The sequence below is a fragment of the Triticum urartu genome, chromosome 7A (genome assembly GCF_056163025.1).
Source record: "Triticum urartu cultivar PI428250 chromosome 7A, HENAU_Tu73, whole genome shotgun sequence".
Classification (NCBI taxonomy): Eukaryota; Viridiplantae; Streptophyta; class Magnoliopsida; order Poales; family Poaceae; genus Triticum; species Triticum urartu.
The window spans coordinates 665,388,191-665,410,290 of record NC_141879.1 but is presented as its reverse complement, the minus strand read 5'-3'; the positions used below and the strand labels follow the sequence as shown (position 1 = coordinate 665,410,290).

At 53.2% G+C, this 22,100-nt stretch overlaps 2 pseudogenes; one reads left to right on the top strand and one right to left on the bottom strand.

Moving 5' to 3' along the window:
* Positions 1-6,574: 6,574 nt before the first annotated feature.
* On the bottom strand, positions 6,575-14,293 carry LOC147961207 (heat shock 70 kDa protein BIP1-like; annotated as a pseudogene).
* Positions 14,294-20,671: 6,378 nt separating this feature from the next.
* Positions 20,672-21,672, top strand: LOC147961206 (uncharacterized; annotated as a pseudogene).
* The last annotated feature ends 428 nt before the right edge of the window (positions 21,673-22,100 follow it).

Here is a 22,100-nt window from a genome sequence, read left to right as displayed (position 1 = left end):
GGAAGCGGCGGCTACGCGGAGAGAGGATCGGGCGGCGGCGGAGGGACCTGCGGCGGCGGCCTGACCTAGCTGATACCAAGTTGAAACACTGGGTTTAGGGTTTTGCGTGGGTGGCTAACATCCAGCCTCACGTTTCAATATATAGATGATCAGAATACAATTACATATGTATACAAATATGTGTACATGTACAATATGCTAGACCCTATTTTACACCGCCGGCATGGGCGTGGAGGAGCGCCGGCAACAGAGATCGGACCAGTGGCGGGCGAGGGAGCTCCGACCAGCTACGCACGCGGGGGCTCGGATAGTGGCGGCGGCGGGTTGGTGTTCTCCGATCTGATGCGTGTGAGCGAGAAGAGGAAAGGGAAATATGCAAAGTCGCGGTCGAGGCGCGGATGCGGGCACGGGCCTGGCTCCCGCATACGCCCGATTTCCTGCGTTCCCCTTGGCCTGGCTGAGACGGCCCTTTTTGCATCGGTCGGGCCAGGCTGAGGAGGCCATACAGGGAACCAATCACACTCGAATTTGCACGGCGGATGCGAGCCAGGTGCGGCCCAGTCATCCAAACACGCCCTATATATATGCAAAGAACGGTGAGTTGCTCCTCTTCACTGGCTTGGCAGTACACAAGTATAGTAGTACTAGCACGAAGCTGCCCCAACGCAACTGGAGTACAGAAACGACTACTACCAGTAGTAGTACAACAGCCCAAGATATATGTGTACTGCACTCAGCACAGCAGCTCGCGTACCTACCACAGCAACAAGCCATGTCGTACACTTTCTTTCTTTTTCTCTTCTTCAGTTGGCATAGACAATACTCCTTGTTAGCACAGACTAGGATATCTCTCCGTTGACGAACATCACTCAGATCTGTAGCTCTAATTCGAAATTACAAGCAGAGAGGAAGGAGGAAGAGAGTTACAAGCAACGGCGGACTGCCCTGCCAAACCGGCCAAATCCTCAATGACCATTCCCCTTTCCTATTTAACAGAGCATGTGGCCCACTCCTTGCCTGTGTAGCGAGTGGACGGACGTCGAATCCTCTTGCTTGGTCCACTGTTAGCGACGGAGCTCGAAGGGTTGACGTAGTCGTCGCTGACTTGGCTCGTGCCGTCTCTTGTAGTGGACTTGATGGACCGGCTGCTAACATTCTCCCTCCCTTGAAGTTTTTTTTGAAATGGAGGAGGACCTCCGGCCTCTGTATCTGGACGATGCATGCAGCCACTTTATTAATTATTCACACAAGATCTTACAAAGTCATACAACAGTAAGACTGAAGCAACCGTTTAGACAACAAAAGTGTCGCTACTCCTATCCAAGAGATGAAGGGATGCTGATAGTCTGGCCTAGTACCAAATAGACCTCGCAGCCAAACCTAACATCTAAGACCTGAGGTCCCATCCAGGACCCCTGCCGGGTATGGGTCACCTACTAGTGCGGCGCACTCCTCAACAAGGACGCCTGCCGGGTCTGAGGCCGCCGCAGCCACCTGCCACCAATCCATCTTTAGAGCTGTACTGCTACATCTACGTTGCTCGGTCTAGCTGCCGTCGACGCCACCACGACGCCAGACCGCGTCACCCTCCTGCGCGAGTCCATCTCCGCGCATCGGATGCAGAGTCACCACAGCGCCATGCCGCCGAGACCCGCCGCCATCAATGAGTGAGATGCCGCACCGCTCCACCAAAGAATCCGTCCTCTGATCCTGCATCCAGCTGCTCCTCAAAAAACGATGCCCCCATGAGGGAAAACGACGCCCCAAAAGCACCGCCATCGTCCGATCCGGAAACTCTGGATCAAGGTTTTCACCTAGAGCAGCGCAAGCAAGTCAACAGAAGCTGTAGAGGCGATGTCTTCAACAAGATAACGACGCAAAAACGCCGCCATCGCCCTCCATGACCCGGGTCATAGCACGGTTTTCACCGGCAGCCCCGTCTCCCCACTGTACGCCAGGACTGGATGCGAGAATCCACAACCATCTAGCCGACCACCTCCGGCGAAGAAGATGGCCACTACCTCCACGCCAAGGGCCGGAGCCCCCGACGTCCTCGTGTCGTGTGCCTAGTCCAGAGGCTGCTTGCCGTGCCGGAACAAAGGATGCGCACGACAGCTCGAGGAACCACCATCCAGATCCGAATGGGATCCAGATCAGACACCCTAACCGCCGACGTTATCTCTTCGTCGCCGCCACCAGCACGACAACCCTGGGCGCCACCGGCCTGCGCCATCGCCCTTGGATCGGCCGGAGTGGGTCGCCGCCACCCAGATCCAATCGCCGGCCGAGGAAGATTGCCGCCGCCGCCGCCCGAGGGCTTAGCCTGCGATGCCCTCGGCAGCGGCGGCGGGAGGAGAGGGAGGCTCGGCGGGGAGGAGAGGGGAGCCGGCAGGGAGGCCCCGGTGCGGCGCGGCGCCGCCACACGGGGGGAGAAGGTCACCCTCTGTCGAAAGGTGACCTCTCCCTTGAAGTACAGCTTGTCCCCAAGCTGTTGCTCACGAAAACCGTTGCTTTAGTTCGTCGAGGTCCTCCCAGGTTGCCAAATCTTCAGATTGCCCTGACCACTGTATCAGCCCTTGCGGTATAGCAGAGTGGCCTTCCCGTCGGAAACGGCGCTGCAATACTTTCACAGGAACAGTAAGAGCAGCACTGGCAGGAGGTAGCTCGGCTTCCACCTTATACTGATCTCCCAAAGCTTTCTTCAACTGGGAAACATGGATTACAGGATGGATGCGTGAACCTGGAGGTAGTAGAAGACGGTAGGCAACCTCGCCAATGCACTCCAGAACTTGAAACTGACCATAATACTTGAACAACAGCTTATGATGTGCTCGCGGAGCCACTGAAGATTGTATATATGGCTGAAGTTTCAGGAACACGTAATCACCAACCTGAAAGACACGATCAGATCTTTTTTTATCAGCCTGGTTCTTCATACGAAGCTTGATGTGTTCCAAATGCTGCTGCAACAGACGTAATGTCAGTGCTCTCTCTCTTTAAGCCATTCACCCAGTTCATGCACAGAACATGCATCGGCCGTAGTAATGCCAAAGTGTCGTGCCATATGTCCATACAGAACCTTGAACGGAGATTTACCATCCAGAGCAGAATGCAAACTGGTATTATACCAAAATTCTGCCAGTGATAGCCATTGGGCCCATTTGACCGGACAAGCATGCGTAAAACACCGCAAGTAACCTTCCAAACATTGATTCAAACGTTCAGTAGTTCCATCTATTTGGGGGTGCTGCGAAGAACTCATACGAAGCTTAACTCTAGTGAGAGTAGCCAGTTCACGCCAGAAGCGGCTGGTGAACACGCGATCTCGATCAGACACAATGGACTCTGGCATACCATGTAGCTTATGCACATTATCCATGAAAGCTGTGGCTACCACAGAGACAGTGAATGGATGTGAAAGGCCGATAAAGTGGGCATAACGAGATAGTTTGTCAACTACCACCATGACACAATTGAAATGGCCAGAACGAGGCAAACCTTCGACAAAGTCCATAGTAAGCATTTGCCAATACTGTGAAGGAACAGGCTGAGGTGCCAGTAGGCCAGGATAGTTAGCTCTGTCAGGCTTAGCACGCTGACAGACAGTGCACTCCTGCACGTACTGATGCACTAAAGCCCGTATCCCTTTCCAATAGAAATTCTGCTTAATTCTTCATAATGTAACTGGAATACTAGAGTGGCCTCCGAGGGGTGAGTCATGGAGAGCTTCCAAGATCTTGGTACACATAGGAATGTTATTGGGAATCCAGATACGATCCTTGTAGCGAATCAAGCCATCACGCAAAGAATAGTGATCTTCAGCCGGACCAGAGAGAGCCAAGCGAGTGAGCAGTTCTTGAGCAACTGGATTGGCTATATAGGCCTCCACAATATCCAACATCCATGTAGGGCGATACTGAGTGATGGTGAGCAAACAACTATCAGGGGCAGGTCGCCTTGATAAGGCGTCCGCGGCTCTGTTATGAATTCCCTTCTTATACTTAATCTGAAATTGCAATCCAAGTAGCTTAGTGAATACTTTTTGCTGCCAAGGAGTGTGCAAACGCTGATCACCCAGATGTGCCAAACTGCAATGATCAGTAAGGATCAAAAATTCAGTGTGTTGCAAGTATGCACGCCACTGTTCAACAGCTAGTAGGATAGCCATATATTCCTTTTCATAAGTTCACAGGCCCCTAGTTCGCGATCCCAAACCCTTGCTCACATATGCCAGAGGGTGTCCATGTTGCATCAGCACAGCGCCCACACTAGTGTCACTTGCATCTGTCTCAATGACAAACTGAACTTTGAAATCCGGCAAGGCCAACACAGGAGCACTCACTAATGCTTGCTTCAAGGTGTCAAAGGCTAGTTGAGAGTCAACTGTCCAGACAAAAGGAACGTTCTTACGGAGCAAGTGTGTCAGAGGTTGGCTGATGACGCCATATTGATGGACAAATTTACGGTAGTAGCCCGACAGTCCCAAAAATCCATGAAGTTCTTTGACAGAAGTAGGAATAGGCCAGTTTTGAACATCTGCCACTTTCTGAGGGTCAGTAGCAACACCTTCTTCTAAAACCACATAACCAAGATACTGCACAGATCGCTGGGCAAAAGTACACTTGGATCCTTTGACTTCCCATTGCTTCTCTGCAAGTAACTGAAGCGCCTGACGCAAGTGCTCGATATGCTCGGTATACGTCTTGCTGAAGATAAGACTGTCATCAAAAAACACCACAGCACAATGACGTAGAACATGTGAGAGATATGTGTTCATGACGGACTGAAAAGTATAATGGCCCTCAGTGAGCCCAAAAGCCAAGACAGAGAATTCAAAATGGCCATTGTGTGTGTGGAACGCCGTCTTGTACTCATCCCTAGGGGCCAAACGGATTTGATGATAACCTGCACGGAGGTCCAGTTTGGTAAACCAAGATGCACCGGATATCTCATCCAAAAGCTCATCGATAACAGGCATTGGATACTTGCTCTTCACTGTCAACAAGTTCAGATGGCGGTAATCAATACAAAGGCGCAATGTTCCATCCTTCTTCCGGACCATGATAATGGGAGAAGCGAAAGGGCTAGTACTAGGTTTGATGATCCCTGATTGCAACATCTCTGCAATTTGCTTCTCAATTTCAGTCTTGAGCTCAGGAGAATAATGATACAGCCGGATGTTTACTGGTTGTGCGCCCGGAATCAACAGAATCTTGTGATCACAAGAACGACGAGGTGGAAGTCCAGTAGGAGCATCAAAAACTGCAGAGAAACCATCCAACAAGCATTGTATTTCCTCAAGAAGTCGAGATTCTGTTGCCCTTGAATTAATTGCAGCTCAACAATAGTAATATCAAACACAGCAGGGGGATGCCCTTGGAGGAAGATTCGTTGCCCAAAATGCTCAAATGAAAGCCACTTTTGCTCCCAATTCACTTGCATGGTGCCTCTAGCAGCCAACCAATCCATACCAATGATCCCATCATAAAACTGCAACGGCAAGATTTTAAAATCAGACTTGAATATGTGTCCATCTGCTGACCAAGAACATTTTGGTATCATATGCGCGCACTCAAGATGACCCCCGGCCGTCCTGCCACTCGAACTTTTTGCTTACGAGCTAATAGCTTGTGTAGGTCCTGCTCGGCGCCATCGGTGTAGGCTTGCAAGTCCCCGACCACGGATCCCAACGCATGGTTGACTGCGAGCGGGACAGACTTGGAGATCGCCGCGTCGACGGCGTGGCCGACCGCCGCGATGATGAGCTCCTCAAGCTCTTTCTTCTGTTGCTGGTGGACGATCGTCGCCGCAGACGTGAGCGTCTCGTACAACGCCTTGACCTCCGCAGCGAGGTTCTCCATCAGCTCTCGCCGCTAGCGCGCCGCCGCCACCGCCGCACGCGCGTCGTGGTGATGCTCCAATGCAGCGGGGGTGGAAAATTTTGGCTCTGATACCAATTGTTAGCACAGGCTAGGATATCTCTCTGTTGACGAACATCACTCAGATCTGTAGCTCTAATTCGAAATTACAAGCAGGGAGGAAGGAGGAAGAGAGTTACAAGCAACGGCAGACTGCCGTGCCAAACCGGCCGAATCCTCAATGACCATTCCCCTTTCCTATTTAACAGAGCATGTGGCCCACTCCTTGCCTGCATAGCGAGTGGACGGGCGTCGAATCCTCTTGCTTGGTCCACTGTTGGCGACGGAGCTCGAAGGGTTGACGTAGTCGTCGCTGACTTGGCTCGTGCCGTCTCATGTAGTGGACTTGATGGACCGGCTGCTAACACTCCTGCCAAATGTTTTCCAGAACATCGTTTTTGTTTTCTTTTTCAGACCCACACAAATTCTTTTTCATTATGAAATTTTGCATGTTGGTAAAACATTCAACAATGTTTGTCCCAAAAAAGATATATATTTTTCTAAAAGTTGTTCTTTTTCTACGCTTCAGTCACGCGAATGCACCCGTGTCCAGAAACTCCATGCCCTAGTTCGTCTCACCCAAAAGAAAAGGTGACGAATACAAAGGAGCACGTACAATTTTATTTGTAGCACCACAAGACTCAAAACCCTATGATCTATTCAATTATATTTTCAGACGCCTGCAAAGGACTTCCACGGCAATCACAGTTGTCGTAGGTGAACATTGCATACTCGGGACGGGAGAGCAGAGCAGCACCGCGAATCAACGCTTCCTCGTCCACAATTGGCTCTTGGCCATGGAAATAGTGCCGGAAAAACGCAAGAATCTTGGGGATCCTCACGCTGCCGCCGACGAGGATGATCTTGTTGACGCTGTCCCACCGGCCGGGAGGGTGCCACCACTGCCACGTAACCAGCAGGTCCACCATGCTAGTGGCTCTCGCCAGCAGATCACGGTTGAGCTCCTCGAACTTGTCCCTCGTGAGCGGCTTGAAGAAATCCGCGCCGTCCAAGAGCGACTCTACCTTCACAAGCGTGGTATCCCAGTAGGTCAGTGCCTTCTTGGCCCTCTCGCACGTCGCCCTCAGCTCGCGGAGCGCGCCGTCGCCCCGTCGAAGGTCCCGGCGGTGCTTCTCCCTGATAAGCTTGACGAAGTGGTCCACGAGCCGGCCGGTGAAGTCGTTGCCACCTAGGTGGGGATCATGGCGCCCTTCAATGAGATGAGTCGTGCCATCCTGAAACTTGAACATGGTGCCGTGGGTCGTGCGGCCACCCATGTGGAAGACGAGGATGACCTTGCCTTCGCGCGCCTTCTTGTGATGGCTATGCGCCACGGCCGCCGCGACATGCTCGTCGATGTACCTCACGGCGGAGAAGCCGCCCTAGAGCCGGGCGGCCGTTGCGAGAAGGTGTCTTTGGTAGTCCCTCGAGTGCCAGGGGACGGCCAAGAGAGCGCTCCTGATCTTGCAGCCCAGGTGCGCCTCCGCCATCTGCTTCAGCTTGGGGATGAGAATGCCGGTGACTGTGTGGGCGGAGAACACCTCGGCGCCGCCGTCCTCGGTCTCGATCTGGATAGCGCACTTTCCGGTCTGGGTCCCGACGAGCTTGTACGGCACCAGCTCCATATCTTTCTTCACCACATCCTCAAACATCCTGCAACCACATCCAGATATAGATAACACTTGAATTCATACCGTCGGCGTTGGCGGAGGAGGGGAGAGGAGGGAAGAGAACAAGAGCGAATGCCCCCCACTGCTGCCCATGCCCCCCACATCCTCTAACTCCCCTGGACTGCTGCCCATGCCCCCCACTGCTCCCCAGCTCACCGACGTCCCATCCTCGCCTTACGGCGCCATTGAAGAGCCCCCTCTTTCCGCGCCGCTCCATCAAGACCACGCCGGCGTGCTGCCTCTCCTCGAGCCCGCGGCCACCGGCCTCGGTACGGAGCATAGGCCTGCCCTCCCCTGTCCTGTCGCCGAGCTAGTCTCTCCCTTGACGGATATCAATGACACTCCCACCGCCGCTCTCCACTCCCCCGCCCTCCCCCCCTCTTATCTGCAGGTCCTTCTCTGCCCAGCGACGCCCTCCTCCCCACCCCTCACCCCACCTCGCCCCCTTCGCCCGCTCACAGGGTGCTTCCGGTGCCTCGCCTCTCGCCACCAGGTCGTCGATTGTCGCGACCCCATCTGCTGCAGGGGTGCGGCGGCTCCGGCCACCGCCTTCATCAGTCCTCCCGCCCCCCTCCCCTCCACCTCAGCCCCCCACCATCGAGCCTCGCCCAGCTGCGCCCTTCCCCTCCGCTCTTCCCACGCCGCCGCTTCCCACCAACGCGCCTGCTCTCATCGTCGGGGAGTGCTCTGCTTTGGCCTCCCCGAACGCCCTTTGCCTGCACAAGCGTGCAGCGCCTCGGTCCCCCCAGCCTCCTCGCCTCGGTTTCGCAACATTGGCACCTCGCCGACCGGCTCGGTCGCCTCCTTGCCTGCCTCCCCCAGCAGCGGGCGTCGTTCCCCTCCGTCGCCAATGCACCTTCCCTTGGCCCTTGGCCTCCGCCGCCGCGCGGCCTCTGACAAGGCAGGCTCAGAATCCTCTGCTACCTCTGATGAGCAGCCCGCCTACGACAGCGATGGGGGCCTGATGCACAACTCATCCTCGGGCTCAGAGGCCAGCTCCAGCGCTGGCGCTCCGTCCCTGGTTGCCGATTCTGAGCGGCCGCACTTCCTCGAGGTCTTCATGCCCTCGGGGGACCTTGCGGTGGCTCGCCGGCTGGCTGTGGTCTACATCGACCCCCCCGGTGCCTTCCCTTCCCCAACGACGTCTGTCTGCGACGCCCTGCTGGCTGCGGCGCCCAACCTCTTCTTCGACACTGTCGGCTCGTCCATTGGCGCCATGTACTTGCGGTTCAACTCGCTCGAGGACCGCGAGACGTGTGTCGCGCTGCGGGAGTTGCCTTTTGAGGACGCTTGCATCATCTTCGCCCGGGAGGAGGAGGCCGATCGGGTTCCGCCGAGGGCCAGAACCCACGCCTTCATCTCTGCCACCAGATTTCCCGCCGAGCACATCAACCCCGTAGGCATCGCTCGCGCCTTCTCTGGCTTTGGCGACCTGGTCGAGATTGACCACAGGTTGCTCTCCGGCGCTGACCTCTCTGCCGTTCATGTCGTCCTTCTCCTCGAGCACGCTAGGGCCGTGCCATGTGACCTGTGGCCGCGCGGCAGGTTTTGGGGCTCCCGCGTCATCACCATCAGTACGCTCGCCCTTTGGCCGCAGGTGGACTCCTACGACGACGATGGGGTCTACATCCCCTTCTTCGACCCACCTCCACCCCGCCTTTCACCCACAATGGAGCTCCGCCGCCTCTGCACGGCTTTTCCTCTGGGGTGGCCGGCTCCGGCCCCCCCGCGGCAGCAACCTCCTCCGCGCCAAGGCGGAAGGGGGGGTGGGCAACAGCTCGCCACCTTGCTCCGCCTACATGGAGCTCCTCCTTTCCCTGGGTCTCCCGCCCCCATCCCTGCTCCTCCGCCGTCGGTGGCGTCGGGCTTCTCCGGCAGCATGGCGGCCTCCCCCACGCATAGCTCGGTGGTCATCACTGAGCTGGACGCGGGCTCCGATGATGATGCATGCGACTGCGGGTCTAGCGCATCCGGCGCCCGCGTGCACGCCGCGCTAGCGGGTACTGGGCTGCCCCCGGCACCCATTATGCATGTGCCATGCAATGCGGTGGCTGATGCTACGCCCGCCCCTGCTGTCCCGGTTGTGCGCCACAGCCGCCGCCTGGCCCTCAAAGAGCCCGAGGGGTACATCTCCATGACCGCCAAGGCTGTCAAGCAGCGGGAGCTCAAAGACGCCCTCAAAAGCTGCTCCACGGCTCTCCAGGCCAAAGTGCTCAAGCACAAAGTGATCGCCGCCGTCCTCAAGCCTCTGGGAATGAACTCTGTGTCCGAGCTCAAGGCTGCGGCGACCATTCCATCTGCTCCGGTGTCGGCAAGAGTCAATGATTAGTGCCCTTTCAGCTGCTTCGTCCCTCTAGATGCCCGGGGCTCTTTCGTACGGGCGTTTTGTATCTCTGTTCCTTCTAGCTTCCTCCGTTGTAGTTTGGTTACCCGTGTACGTCCCCCTGTACTGTGTTTCCCATTGCTATGTCGTGTTCCTTCTTACGCTCCTCTCTCCATGTGTGTCTGGTGCTTTCCTTGGTTATGGATAGTGCCGGCTACAACTGCCTCTCATTTCTTTCTTGGAATGTTCAAGGTCTCGGTGACAAGGACAAGTGCTCGCTTGTCCGTGGAGCCGTGACCGCTGCCAACCCCTCCGTTGCATGCATCCAGGAAATGAAACTCGCCTTGCTCTCCTTGGGCAAAGACCGCTCGTTCCTCTCTCCCCGCCTCTCGTCTCTCAAACATCTGGATGCGGACGGCTCGCGTGGCGGGGTGGTTACTGCTTGGGACCCCGCCACGCTCCATCTTGTCTCCTGCCACTCTGGCAGGTACGCTCTCACCACCGAACTGCCCTCCACCTCCTCCGATCTCGCCTTCTCAGTCACGAATGTTTACGCCCCATCTGATCATGCATTCACGCAAGATTTTGTGGACGAGATGATGGCGCTCTCGGACACGATCTCGGGGCCCTGGCTTGTGCTTGGCGACTTCAACCTTATCAGATACCCCGAGGAGAAAAACAATGATAATTTTTGTGCGTCTCTTGCGTCGAGATTCAATGCCATGATCGATGCCCTCTCGTGGGTTGAGCTCCCCCTCTCTGATCGCTTGTACACGTGGACTAATCGTCGCACTCCGCCCACCCTGGCGCGCCTCGACCGTGCGTTTTTCAACGCTGATTGGGACATGGCTCTCCCCAACTCCACTCTCGCCTCCCGCCCCCGCATCACTTCTGATCACGTTCTGCTTCTTGTCACCGCCTCTACCCACATCCCCGCCTTCCGTCAATTCCGTTTTGAGAATAAATGGCTCCTACACCCCGTTTCCTTCCCTCCACTTCCCCATCCTGGGCTCTCCCATGCAGGACCGGGGACGGTGCTAAAGACATTGCTGCTAAGGTCAAATCCTTCTGTCGTGCTGCAAAGGTTTGGAAGGCAAATCACCGGTTTTTCCCTCGTCATGATAATAACTGCAGATTTCTTATTGATCTGTTTGACTTTTTTGAGGAACACCGTGTGCTTTCAGTGGAGGAAGCTGCCTTGCGGCTTGACGCCCGTGCTGCCTTGGCCTTCTCGGTTCGTCAGCAAGCTGCGTTCTGGCGGCAACGGGGGAAATTTCACCGGGTGGGCGAGGGTGACGAAAACACCCGCTTCTTCCATGCCCAGGCATCCCAGCGCTTCCGGTCAAACCGGATTAAAGCGCTGGATGTCGGGGGCACGATCGTCGTCGGCCATGTGGCCAAGGCAGAGGCCCTCCACGCCTTCTACTCCGCCCTTCTTGGCCGGGCTGGGGTCCCCGTCTGGCGCTTCGACCTGCACGCGCTCTATGAGGGGGTGGCCGTTGTTGATGGTGCCAAGCTCGTCGTCCCCTTTGAGATGGCCGAGGTCAAGGCGGCCGTTGCCAGCCTCGACAGGACCAGTGCCCCGGGTCCTGATGGCCTTGGTCCTGGCTTCTACCAGGCCGCCTGGGAGATGGTCTCCGGCGATGTGATGCGGTTGATGGAGGGGTTCTTCGACAACTCTGTGAACCTCTCTTGTATCAACCGCGCCCATGTGGTTCTCCTCCCCAAGGCCGAGGGGGTGCTTGCGCCCGGGGGTTTCCGACCCATCTCCCTCTAGAACTGTGATGTCAAGATCCCGTGCAAGGTTCTGACCACGCGCCTTCAACAACAAATCTCGGATGTGGTGGATGTGGACCGGTCCGGGTTCATCAAAGGGCGGAGCATCGCCGAGAACTTTGTGTACGCAACAGAAATTGTCCAATGCTGCGAGACCCGTCGGGCTCCCTCGCTGGTCCTGAAGCTAGACTTCGCCAAAGCCTTCGACTCCATCGACTGGAGAAGCCTTCGCCGGATTATGGAGGTGCGTGGCTTCCACCTCTCTGGTGTGACTGGATGGACTCGATATTCCAGTCCTCCATGTCTGCTGTGGTCCTCAATGGCGTGCCCGGGCGATGGATCAAATGCAAGAAGGGGTTGCGGCAGGGGGACCCCCTCTCCCCCTACCTATTCCTTCTAGTCGCGGATGTGCTCCAACAGATGGTCAAGAGAGATGGTGGGATGCGTCACCCCCTGTTTGACGATGCGCCGCCGCTCGTCCTCCAGTACGCTGATGACACCATCATCATCATGCGTGCGGAGCTGGACGCGGTTCGGCGTCTCAAGGGCATCCTGGACGACTTCGCGGCGGCGACGGGGCTCGTCATCAACTTCCACAAGCACCGTCGCGCCCGTCCATGTCCCCGAGGATGACCTTTGTGAGATGATTCAAGTGTTGGGCTGCTGTGTTGGGAGCTTCCCCCATATCTACCTCGGCCTGCCGCTCTCCAACCGCAAGCTCTCCATGGACGACTTCTCCCGCTCATTGCCAAAGTTGAGCGCTTCCTCTCCGGCTGGCGTGCTCAGCTGCTGTCCTTCGGGGGGGCGCCTGGTGCTGCTCAACGCCGTGCTGGACGCTCTCCCCACATATGCCATGTCTGCGATGGAGGTCCCGCCCTCCGTCCTCCGGGCGATCGACGCCCTACGCCGCTCCTTTCTCTGGACCACGACGGACAAAGCCTCTGGGGCCCAGTGTCTCGTGGCTTGGGACTGCGTCGTCCGCCCCAAGGGGGAGGGGGGCTGGGGGTGCATGCCCTCCCGGTTCAGAACCGGTGCCTCCTGCTGAAGCTCCTTCACCGTCTACACTCGCGCTAGGATGCGCCGTGGGCTCGCTGGGTTTGGGGTGAGCTGGGACACTCTCTGCTGACCTCGGCAACGGCGGTGTCGTTCCCCGGACCACACTGGGCTTCCCTCGCCAAGCTTATGCTAGTGTACAGGGCGGTCACCACCGTATCCGTCGGTGACGGGCGCACCACATCGTTCTGGCTGGACTCTTGGCTGCCCGGTGGTGCCCTCTCCGCCCAGATGAGCTCCCTCTTCTCCCACACCACCATGCCTGCGGTCTCGGTTGCTCACGTCATTCAACACGGGCTTGCTGGGGTCCTCGTCCCCCCGCCTGAACCATGCAGGCGCCGGGGAGTGCGCGGTGCTCCTCCCAATCATCCGGGCGCTGGCCCTCACTGCCAGGGCGGATGTTTGGACCCTGCGCCCTGGCTGTGACAAAGGTGCCGGGCTCTCCTCCGCTGGCCTCTACCAACTGTGCCACTTTCGTAGGGTGCTCGCGCCGTACGCCGACTTCGTCTGGAAGAACTACGCTCCCAGTCGCGTCCGCTTCTTCGCCTGGCTCCTGGTCCAGGCTCGAGTCCAGATGAGAGACGTCCTCCTGCGGAAGCACATCGTGGAGGCGGATGGGGCTGGCTGCCCCATCTGTTCGGCGCCCCTGGAGACGGCGGAGCATCTCATCTTTGGCTGCCCCTTCGCTCAGAGCTTCTGGACCACGGTGGGGGTTGTCCCGTCGGTCTCGTCCGTCAAGCTGTTGCACACTATGCAAGCTCCTAGCTCGGTGCCGGCGCGGACGGGATCGACCTTCCTCCTCCTCTGTTGTTGGCAACTTTGGAAGCACCGTAACGCGGTGGTCTTCCAGGGGTTGCCCCCGTCACTTCCCCGACTGCTGCTGTTGTGTAGAGAAGACGCCGTGCTTTGGCGGGTGCGTCTGCCTGTTGCTCTGAAACAGGCGTCGGAGACATGGCTTGGCTGCCTGGCAAACACTCCTGCTGCCTGATGCATGCCTGATGCGTGTAGCCTGCCGCCCCCTCCCCCCTCCCTCTCTCGCTCCTCCCCGTAAAATGTACTTGTGCATGCTTACCTTGGCATTTTGGCCCCCATATATAAAAATTCAGGTGGGGAAATCTCACCCCCCCTCGTGAAAATTTAAAAAAAAAGAGCGAAGGCTAGTACTTGGAGCCGAGGACGCGCTTGAAGCAGGAGACGGCCGTCCCGGGGCAGACGGCGGCGTGGTTCAAGGCGGCCTCGCCGAAGAGGGTGCCGTTGGGGGTGAAGGCGACCCAGGAGGGGATGCAGAGCTTGTACGAGAAGCCCGGGTCGTGGAGCCCCCCGTAGCCGGCGATGCAGGCCTTGGTGTTGCCGATGTGGATGGCCGTCGTGTTGCCCGTCCGGAACGCCGCCGCGCCCGATGCCGCCGCTGCAAGAATAGACCAAGTTAAGCAGCCTGCCGAACCAACTCTCCGTTGAATTGAAAAGGATAATACGATTTACTAGTTTGTAAGCACAAATTACCCACCGACGAGCAGTAGTAGAACGCCCAGAGCGAGGCGAGAACTCGCCATGGTTTGGAACCTTTTCTTTCTTTTCTTTTACAAAAGCTTTTACCTTGGGGTCTGGCTTTAATTGCTGCTAACTATGCGGTGGTGGGCGCACCGGGACATGTTACCGGGTCGTCGACGGCCGTCGGATCTCAAGTAATCACTCGAGTGCACCGTCGAGGGCTTTGGGTAAAGTAGCGTCCTCCATCCGTTGCTTCCAAAAAAAAAAATCATTCTTCCCAGGAAAAGTTTAATTTTCCTTTAGGAAATATTAGAACGAAAAGTATGATTGTTATTTACGGTCTGACTAGCACAAATATATGCCCATGCGCTGGAACGAAAAAAGCATTGATGTGAATTCAAATTTAACGAGAATCATGAGATCTCGCTCATTTCACAAACGTGCTCCACGCGCCACTTCTTCTGTCCAACTCTAACAAATTGAATATGGATAGAAGAACAAAAAACATCTACTGCACTACTTTTTTTCCTCTATTGTTCTTTCCTCGAGTAGCGGGTATTTAAGAAAAATCACAAATGAGGTTACTTTGCTTTGTAGTGATAGTGTAAAGACAATGTCCCCTAAAAAATGTAAAATAATGTTATTGTCGCCATGTGTACCAGAGTTTTAGTAAAAGAACCAAAAAATAGTTAAAATTGTTGAGTTTAACTGACCCATGTGTTAATTATGGAGAATCTCCAATATCCCTAACCGCCATGTACGAGGGACACGACTGTTCGCTCGTGTCTCTTTGGACCATCGCGTCTGTTGGATGCATCCCCTCAAGGCTATAGATGTTTGTACTCAATTATCAATAAAGACAACTATTCACTTTTACTTCTTTGTCTCCCGTCTCTCGTTTTACGTCAACACGATGTCAGCACTCTGCTCTGCCGAGAGCGAAGAGGCCACAAGGAAAAGAAATCAGCGCGACTACACAGTTCCAGGCACGGAGTAGCCAGCAACTCCGGCGATCTTCAACTCCGCCCGACTCCTTCCTGGACCTCACAGAGAACAAGTTTGAACTGAAGTATCTGTTTGAACGAAATTAGCGTAATAAGCATGTAAGATTATAAACAATGATGGATGAGAAACAAGAAAACAGGGAAGGAAATTGGTACAAGTAGTTACCAACTTTTGACGACTTGTGGAAGCAATGCAAGTACAGTGGCGTCTGAACAGGTAAAAGGAGCATATAACAATTATTCAGAAGGTAAAAAGAAATTAGCTGAACATATCGAAGGGCATGTATCTATCTAGACCATGACAGTGGCAGCATGAGAACTTAAGCAGGAACAAATAAAGGAGCCTGGAGAGCTGAAGAACGAACAGAACAACGGGAGCCATGGAGAACAAGGGCAGAAAATGGCAAGAGAGGGAGAGGGAGCGAGATTTGGGAGGAGAGCCAGGAAAGAGGCAGTGCAGGGAGGGAGCAACAACAACAACAGACAGAAGCTCTGGCCTCTGATCTCTCACAACTCTCTTGATATTTTCATAATCAGGATTCAGGAAGTGAAGTTTGTTGTTTGCCTCATCCCTTGCTCTGCTCCATCCCTGGCTCCTCTCGCCTCTCCACTCTCAAAATCCTCTCTCTCTCTCTCTCTCTCTCTCTCTCTCACACACACACACTTGTTCGTCCACCACCTCACCTGATGCTGATTGCTGCCGACGCCCAATGCCATGCCACCATCATCACAAGGAAGATCTATATAGAGAAAGGTGAGATCTTCACTCACTGAAGTGGCAGTACACAAGTACAGGGGTAGTACTAACACGAAGCTGCCGCGATGCAACTGGAGTGCAGAAACGCTGACCTGTTCCGTTACCAGTAGCAGTAGTAGTACAATGAGCCAAGATATATGCGTACTGCACTCAGCACAGCAGCTCGCCCACCTTGTTGTTGTTGGATGGATCGCTGCAGTACGCGTACCTACCGCGCCAACAAGCCATGTCGTACACCTTCTTTCCTTTTTCTCTTCTTCAGTTGACATACACGATACTCCTGCCAAATGTTTTTCAGAACGTTGTTTTTTTCTTTTACTTTTCTAGACCACAGCAAAAATAGAGAATAAAATTGCATCTCGCAGCATGGTGCCCACAGTTCATTGGCCTAACCAAAACCCTATCAAATATGTTCAAATATAGTGAAGTAAGGTTAAAATTTAGGAGCGGACTAAGGCCAACTCCACTGCGCGACCCCATCCTATCCGCGCGTGTCTGTTTGGGGTAAAATGAATGAATAGCGCGGCCTCAAACGGACAAATGTCCGGATTCCGTCCGTTTTCGACTCATCCCCGGCCCAAACTTGCGCTCGGTTTGGGGTGAAACGGACGCGCGCGGACGGCCTGGACACACGCCCTTGTCCCCCCGTGGCCCGTCTGTCGGGGACACTAGCAGTCCCTCCGCTCCCAACGCTTCCACCCTCTCTCTCCCGCCCCGCCCCGCCGCCGGCGCCGCCGCTATTCTCCGGCCGCCTCCTCACCGCGCAGCCCCCGGCCGTCCCTACCAAACCACATCTCGACATGGCCGCCACCACACCTGCGCTTTGGCCGTAGTTTTGGCCGTCGATCAGAGGTTTGGCCGTTGCCGTCTTTGCCGGTCGCAGAGGGGACACGACCGTCGGCGACGTACCACGGCGGCCTCGGCAACTTCCAATGAGAGCTCCAGAGCGGCCAGTAGCCGGCCAACAACCACCCCTGCTGCGTCGAGGTGATCATCGCGGCCTCTTCGCCACCACGACCGCAAGGTGTTTGGCATTTTGCCCACAAAGGTATGGACAGTGGAGACGAGTTTTTCTTCCATCACTTTCTTTGTTCATTGGACGATTCATCGTCGTATGATGAAGATCTTGTGGTGGCTGCACTGGTCGTTCACGACCACATTCAACGGCAGCTTCCTCAGTACAGGGGGTCGGTCCCTGGCCGTGCTCCCAACCTGAACCACAACAGGGAGAGAGGCCACGCCCTGCTCTATGCCGATTACTTTGCCAACACCCCGCTCTTCAAGCCGGATAAATTCCGTCGCCGTTTTCCAATGGCAAGGCAGGGCCAGTACAAGGCGCATAGATTGTATGCACTGGGAGTGGAAGAACTGTCCATTTGCTTGGCAGGGCCAGTACAAGGGGCATGTCAACGGGTGCATTGTCATATTAGAAGCGGTGGCATCGCAGGATCTTTGGATATGGCATTCTTTCTTCGGCATGGCAGGTTCTCACAATGATATCAACGTGCTGCAACATTCTCCAGTCTTTGCGAGGCTTGCAGAAGGCCACTCCCCACCTGTCAACTTTGAGATCAACGGCCACCAGTACAACAAGGGATACTATCTAGCAGATGGTATATATCCTCAGTGGTCAACTTTTGTGAAGACAATCTCGAAACCCCAAGGTAAGAAGAGAAAGAGATTTGCCCAAATGCAAGAGAGTGTTAGAAAAGGATGTGGAACGTGCTTTTGGTGTGCTTCAATCCCGGTGGGGTATCGTTCGAAACCCTGCACTGTCATGGGATGAAAGGAAGCTTTGGGAGGTGATGACTGCTTGTGTGATCATGCACAACATGATCATCGAGGACGAGCGTGATGAGAGTATCTTCGACCAAGGATTTGATTATCAAGGTGAAAATATTGAGCCCCTCCACCAAGACCCGGCCACATTTGAACAATTTGCCCAATTCCACCATGAGATGCGTGATTGGCACACTCATTTGAATCTTCAAAATGACTTGTTGAGCACGTGTGGGATCACATTGGCAACCAATAGATGTATTGGTCCATTTTATGTTCAGTCAAGACAATTTCGATTTGGTTGTAAAACCATTTTATTAAAGACAATTTCAATTGGGTTGTAAAACTATTTTAATTTTCAGACAAATATTTGGGGTGTAAAACTAGTTTTGATGAAAATATGGGTATTTTTGGCCCTGGCGGACAGGATGGGGCAAAGGGATGGGGGGCGCATTGGACGCACGACCACCGCATCCTAGGACACGCCCGGACACGACCCCATTGCCCTACTCAAACGGACAGAAACCGGCCAAAACAGACGTCCGTTTGGGATCGCGCGGTGGAGTTGGCCTAGCTTCCAACTGACCGCTCATTAGTAATAGATCCGAACGATACGCAGCGGAGCAATCGCACATGCAGCCCAAGAAATTTTTTAGCCCGCGCGAACTCCCCTCTCCTAATTAGCTTCAATTGATTTAAAAGTATGCATGCATGCATGTGAGACAAAAATGTTGATGTCAGCAAAGATTTCACTAAAAGTTTAAAATTCAAAACATTTTGTAGCTCAAATGGTTGTTCTGATTGAAAAACTATTTTGACATAAAAAAATCGTCGCGGCGAGACCTTCGAAACTAGATCCCATATTGATATATTCTGACAAATTTTTTTCCAATAAAAAGTTACCACGCGTCTGCTACGCAAATTATCACCACGTCAGTTGTGCATAAATTATCGGGGCATAAAAATTGTTAGGAATCTAATAGTATTAGTATTAGGCTAATTAGGTGATTAGTAGATTCCTTAAGAATATTCTAACCGGTGGTTAGAATCCTGGCGTTGTCCAAATGCGGTAGATAGCGAACCATCGTCATGTCTTTTCAAACCGGCGTCGTGTCTTTCTAAAACGACGCGAACCTTATAACCGGCATGTAAACACGATAGCTCAGGACATATAAGTACCTGCAGTCACTATCAATGAAATCAATCTATTCACTTCAATCTTTCTGTTTCTCTTCACGTTATCATGCACGCATCGCTCTAGTACAGAGAGAATATCCAAAAAGGAAAGAAGAAATGATGAGGACACCACAATCATCGACAAGTCTCCAACAATTATAGGTCCAATCACAAGAAGTCGCACCAAACTAATAAGTGACCAGGTGAACGCTAACTTAAGTTTACCTTGTAACCTTCATGACACAACTATGATTTCATCTCCATTGTTGTTGGTTGAACTTAGGTATCACATGGAAGAAACCCAACAACCTATGAGCTCTTAAAGCAACCGGTTTGGAGGAAACAAGTTTCAAGTGAAGCTGATGTGGTCAGTTTTTACCTCTTATGATTTGGTGTGCCACACCCATGTGATAAAGAGACGGGGCTATAGGGGTACATCAACAGAAGCTACATCAAATTATCTTTTCAATGCAAAAAAACCTCACATCATTTGGAGTTGTGAGTCAAAAGTTGTAGTCATTCTCGTGGAAGGTGTCCAGACTGTCAAGGCTTCGCGAATTTCTGAGGAGCTCTTCAACAACTCCCGAAGTTGACTGCTTATTCCCCCCAAAAAGCCATGCAAACATGTTTACTTTTGAAATCATTTTCACACCTAGCCAAGGGGGGTTGTCCCTGCTATAAAACCCCATCTCCCCCATCCTCTTGAGAACCTTTTGTCAAATCATTTAGCTACAAGCTTATGCAGTAAGACTGCTAGAGAGATCCAAGAGATCTTGCTACCTTTGCTCTTGTGAGTTCATTCAAATTCGTGAGAAGGAGCCTATGGCTCCCCCTAGTTTGTGCTCTACGGTTCCGGCCGTTTTGTGTGGATTAGTACCGGTTTGTGGTTCTGCGATTGTTCGGACAGCGGGTTGGAGTTCTTGTAGCTTCGGCCAGCCTTCCCCAACGTACGGGTTGCATCCAACTTTGGCAGGTATAAAGCTAGTTATCCCTCCCGATTCGATCATACGACGTGAAGATCGGGCCACCCTCGGGCGTGAAGTCGTTCATCGGGTTCCCACCTATCATCTGGCATCAGAGCCTTCGTTGACATGGTAGGATCTGTTATCCAAGTTTATCTTGCTATCATCCTTTTAGATCGAGTGTTTTTTCATGCTATATTTTCTGTCCTAGAAGTCCAAAGCCCCACCAAAAATAAATCCAAGCCTTGTTGGTGTTGAGATCTTGTTGTTGCATACCTTGCATGTTCTTCATCTTTTAGATCAGCATCAAGTTTATCTTTATAGTTGCTTTCAGATTTGGTTGTTGTGCTTTGGAGAAAGAGAGAAAGAAAAAAAGTGGCAAAAAAGAATCAAAGAAAGAAAGAAAAAGAGTGGCAAAAAAAGTCAAGAGAGAAAAAAAAGTAAGATCCAAAAGTTTCAGCTTGATAGAAAATTTTCAGAACCTTGTGTGTTGTGTTTGTCAATGTTGGTGCAAAGTTGCAGTAGATCTATACACATATTTTTCTTGGTTTGCATCAACTTGATTTCAGCACAAGCCCCTTTTTGTTTACCCCACCGAGCTCCACCAAAAACCGAAGCTAGTTCTTTGATCCCTATCTTTCAATCGCTTTAACACATCCGGGAGAAGCACAATCTGATGTGAACTCATAAGAACTTTGGTGAGTAAGAGGTGAGGTTGTGTGATTCCACAAAATTATCCTATTCCACTTTTGCCTTACTAACATGGCAGGATCTAGATCGAGTGTTCATGGAGAAAACCATGGGGAAGAAGATGCCCCGGTCACACGTGCCGAGTTGCAGCGACTCGAGAACAACTTACTCCAAGCCATGAAAAGGATGATCCATGAGCGTCCTTCAGCAGGTGGTGATAGGATTCGACACCGACAACACCCTATTGATCCACTTGAGGAAGTTGGCGATGAGAATTCCGTGCATGCTGCTATGGATGGTGACTTGGAGGATGATAACAGCAACTATGGTGGACATGTGGCTGGTGCTTGTGGGCGTGGTGTTGTTGCTCATGGAGGGCAGCGAGGAGGAAAACTTCGAGGGCGAGGCCATGGTCCTCGTGGGCACTACTATGACCATCATGAGCGTGTTGCTCATGGTCATGGAGATGATTTTGATGATTATGATGGTGTCCCATACCGTCGTGCTGCTGAAGATGGGCGTCATGCAGAACGTCATGATCGAGTTGGTCGAGATGACATGTCAAGAATCAAGTTGCACGTCCCCAAGTTCACAGGAAAAGAAGACCCCGATGCATGTTTTGATTGGGAAGAGCGGTGTGATCAGAATTTTCGTATCCATAACCTTGCTGATCCAAAGAGAGTCAACCTTGCTTGTGTTGATTTTTCTGGTTATGCACTCACTTGGTGGAATCAACTACAAGAAAATCAGTTGTTGCTAGGCCATGACCACATTGACACATGGGAAGAGATGAAACAAGCCATGAGGCGAAGGTTTGTTCCTTCACAATATCAAAGAGATCTCCGAAACAGATTGCAACGCCTCAGCCAAGGTACGCGCATGGTGGATGAGTACTATAAAGAGATGGAATTGTTGCTGGTCGTGCTCGTATTCATGAAGATGAGGAGTCAAAGATGACAAGATTTTTGCATGGTCTCAACAGTGAAATTTCTGATTTTGTGGAGATGTTTCCCTATAGCACTCTACAAGATATTCTGGAGCAAGCAAAGCACACGGAGAGGAAGGTGCAGTGAAGTGGTCATGGACGGATATCTCATAACCGCACCACCACACCATGGCAAAGGTTGCAGCCAAGTGCCTCTCATGATGGTTCTCAGTTTCAGCATACTTCACACCCTACTGCCACCCGGCGAACAGCGGCTTCATCGGCATCATCACCGGCTCCTAGGAATGTTGACAAGTGTGCTCCTTCTGCTGCTGGAAGTACTTCTAACCCCACGGATGTACCATCATCTCGAAGCCGAGATATTGAGTGTTGGAAGTGCAAAGGGCATGGTCACATTTCTTCTGAATATCGAAACAAGAGAGTTCTCTTTGTGAATGAACAAGGTTAATGGGAATCTGAGAGTGAGCATGAAGATAATGGAGCATCGGATGATCATGGGGATGAAGAGGGCGAGAAGAGTGGTTGTGATATTCAGGCCGACATGGGAGATTGCTT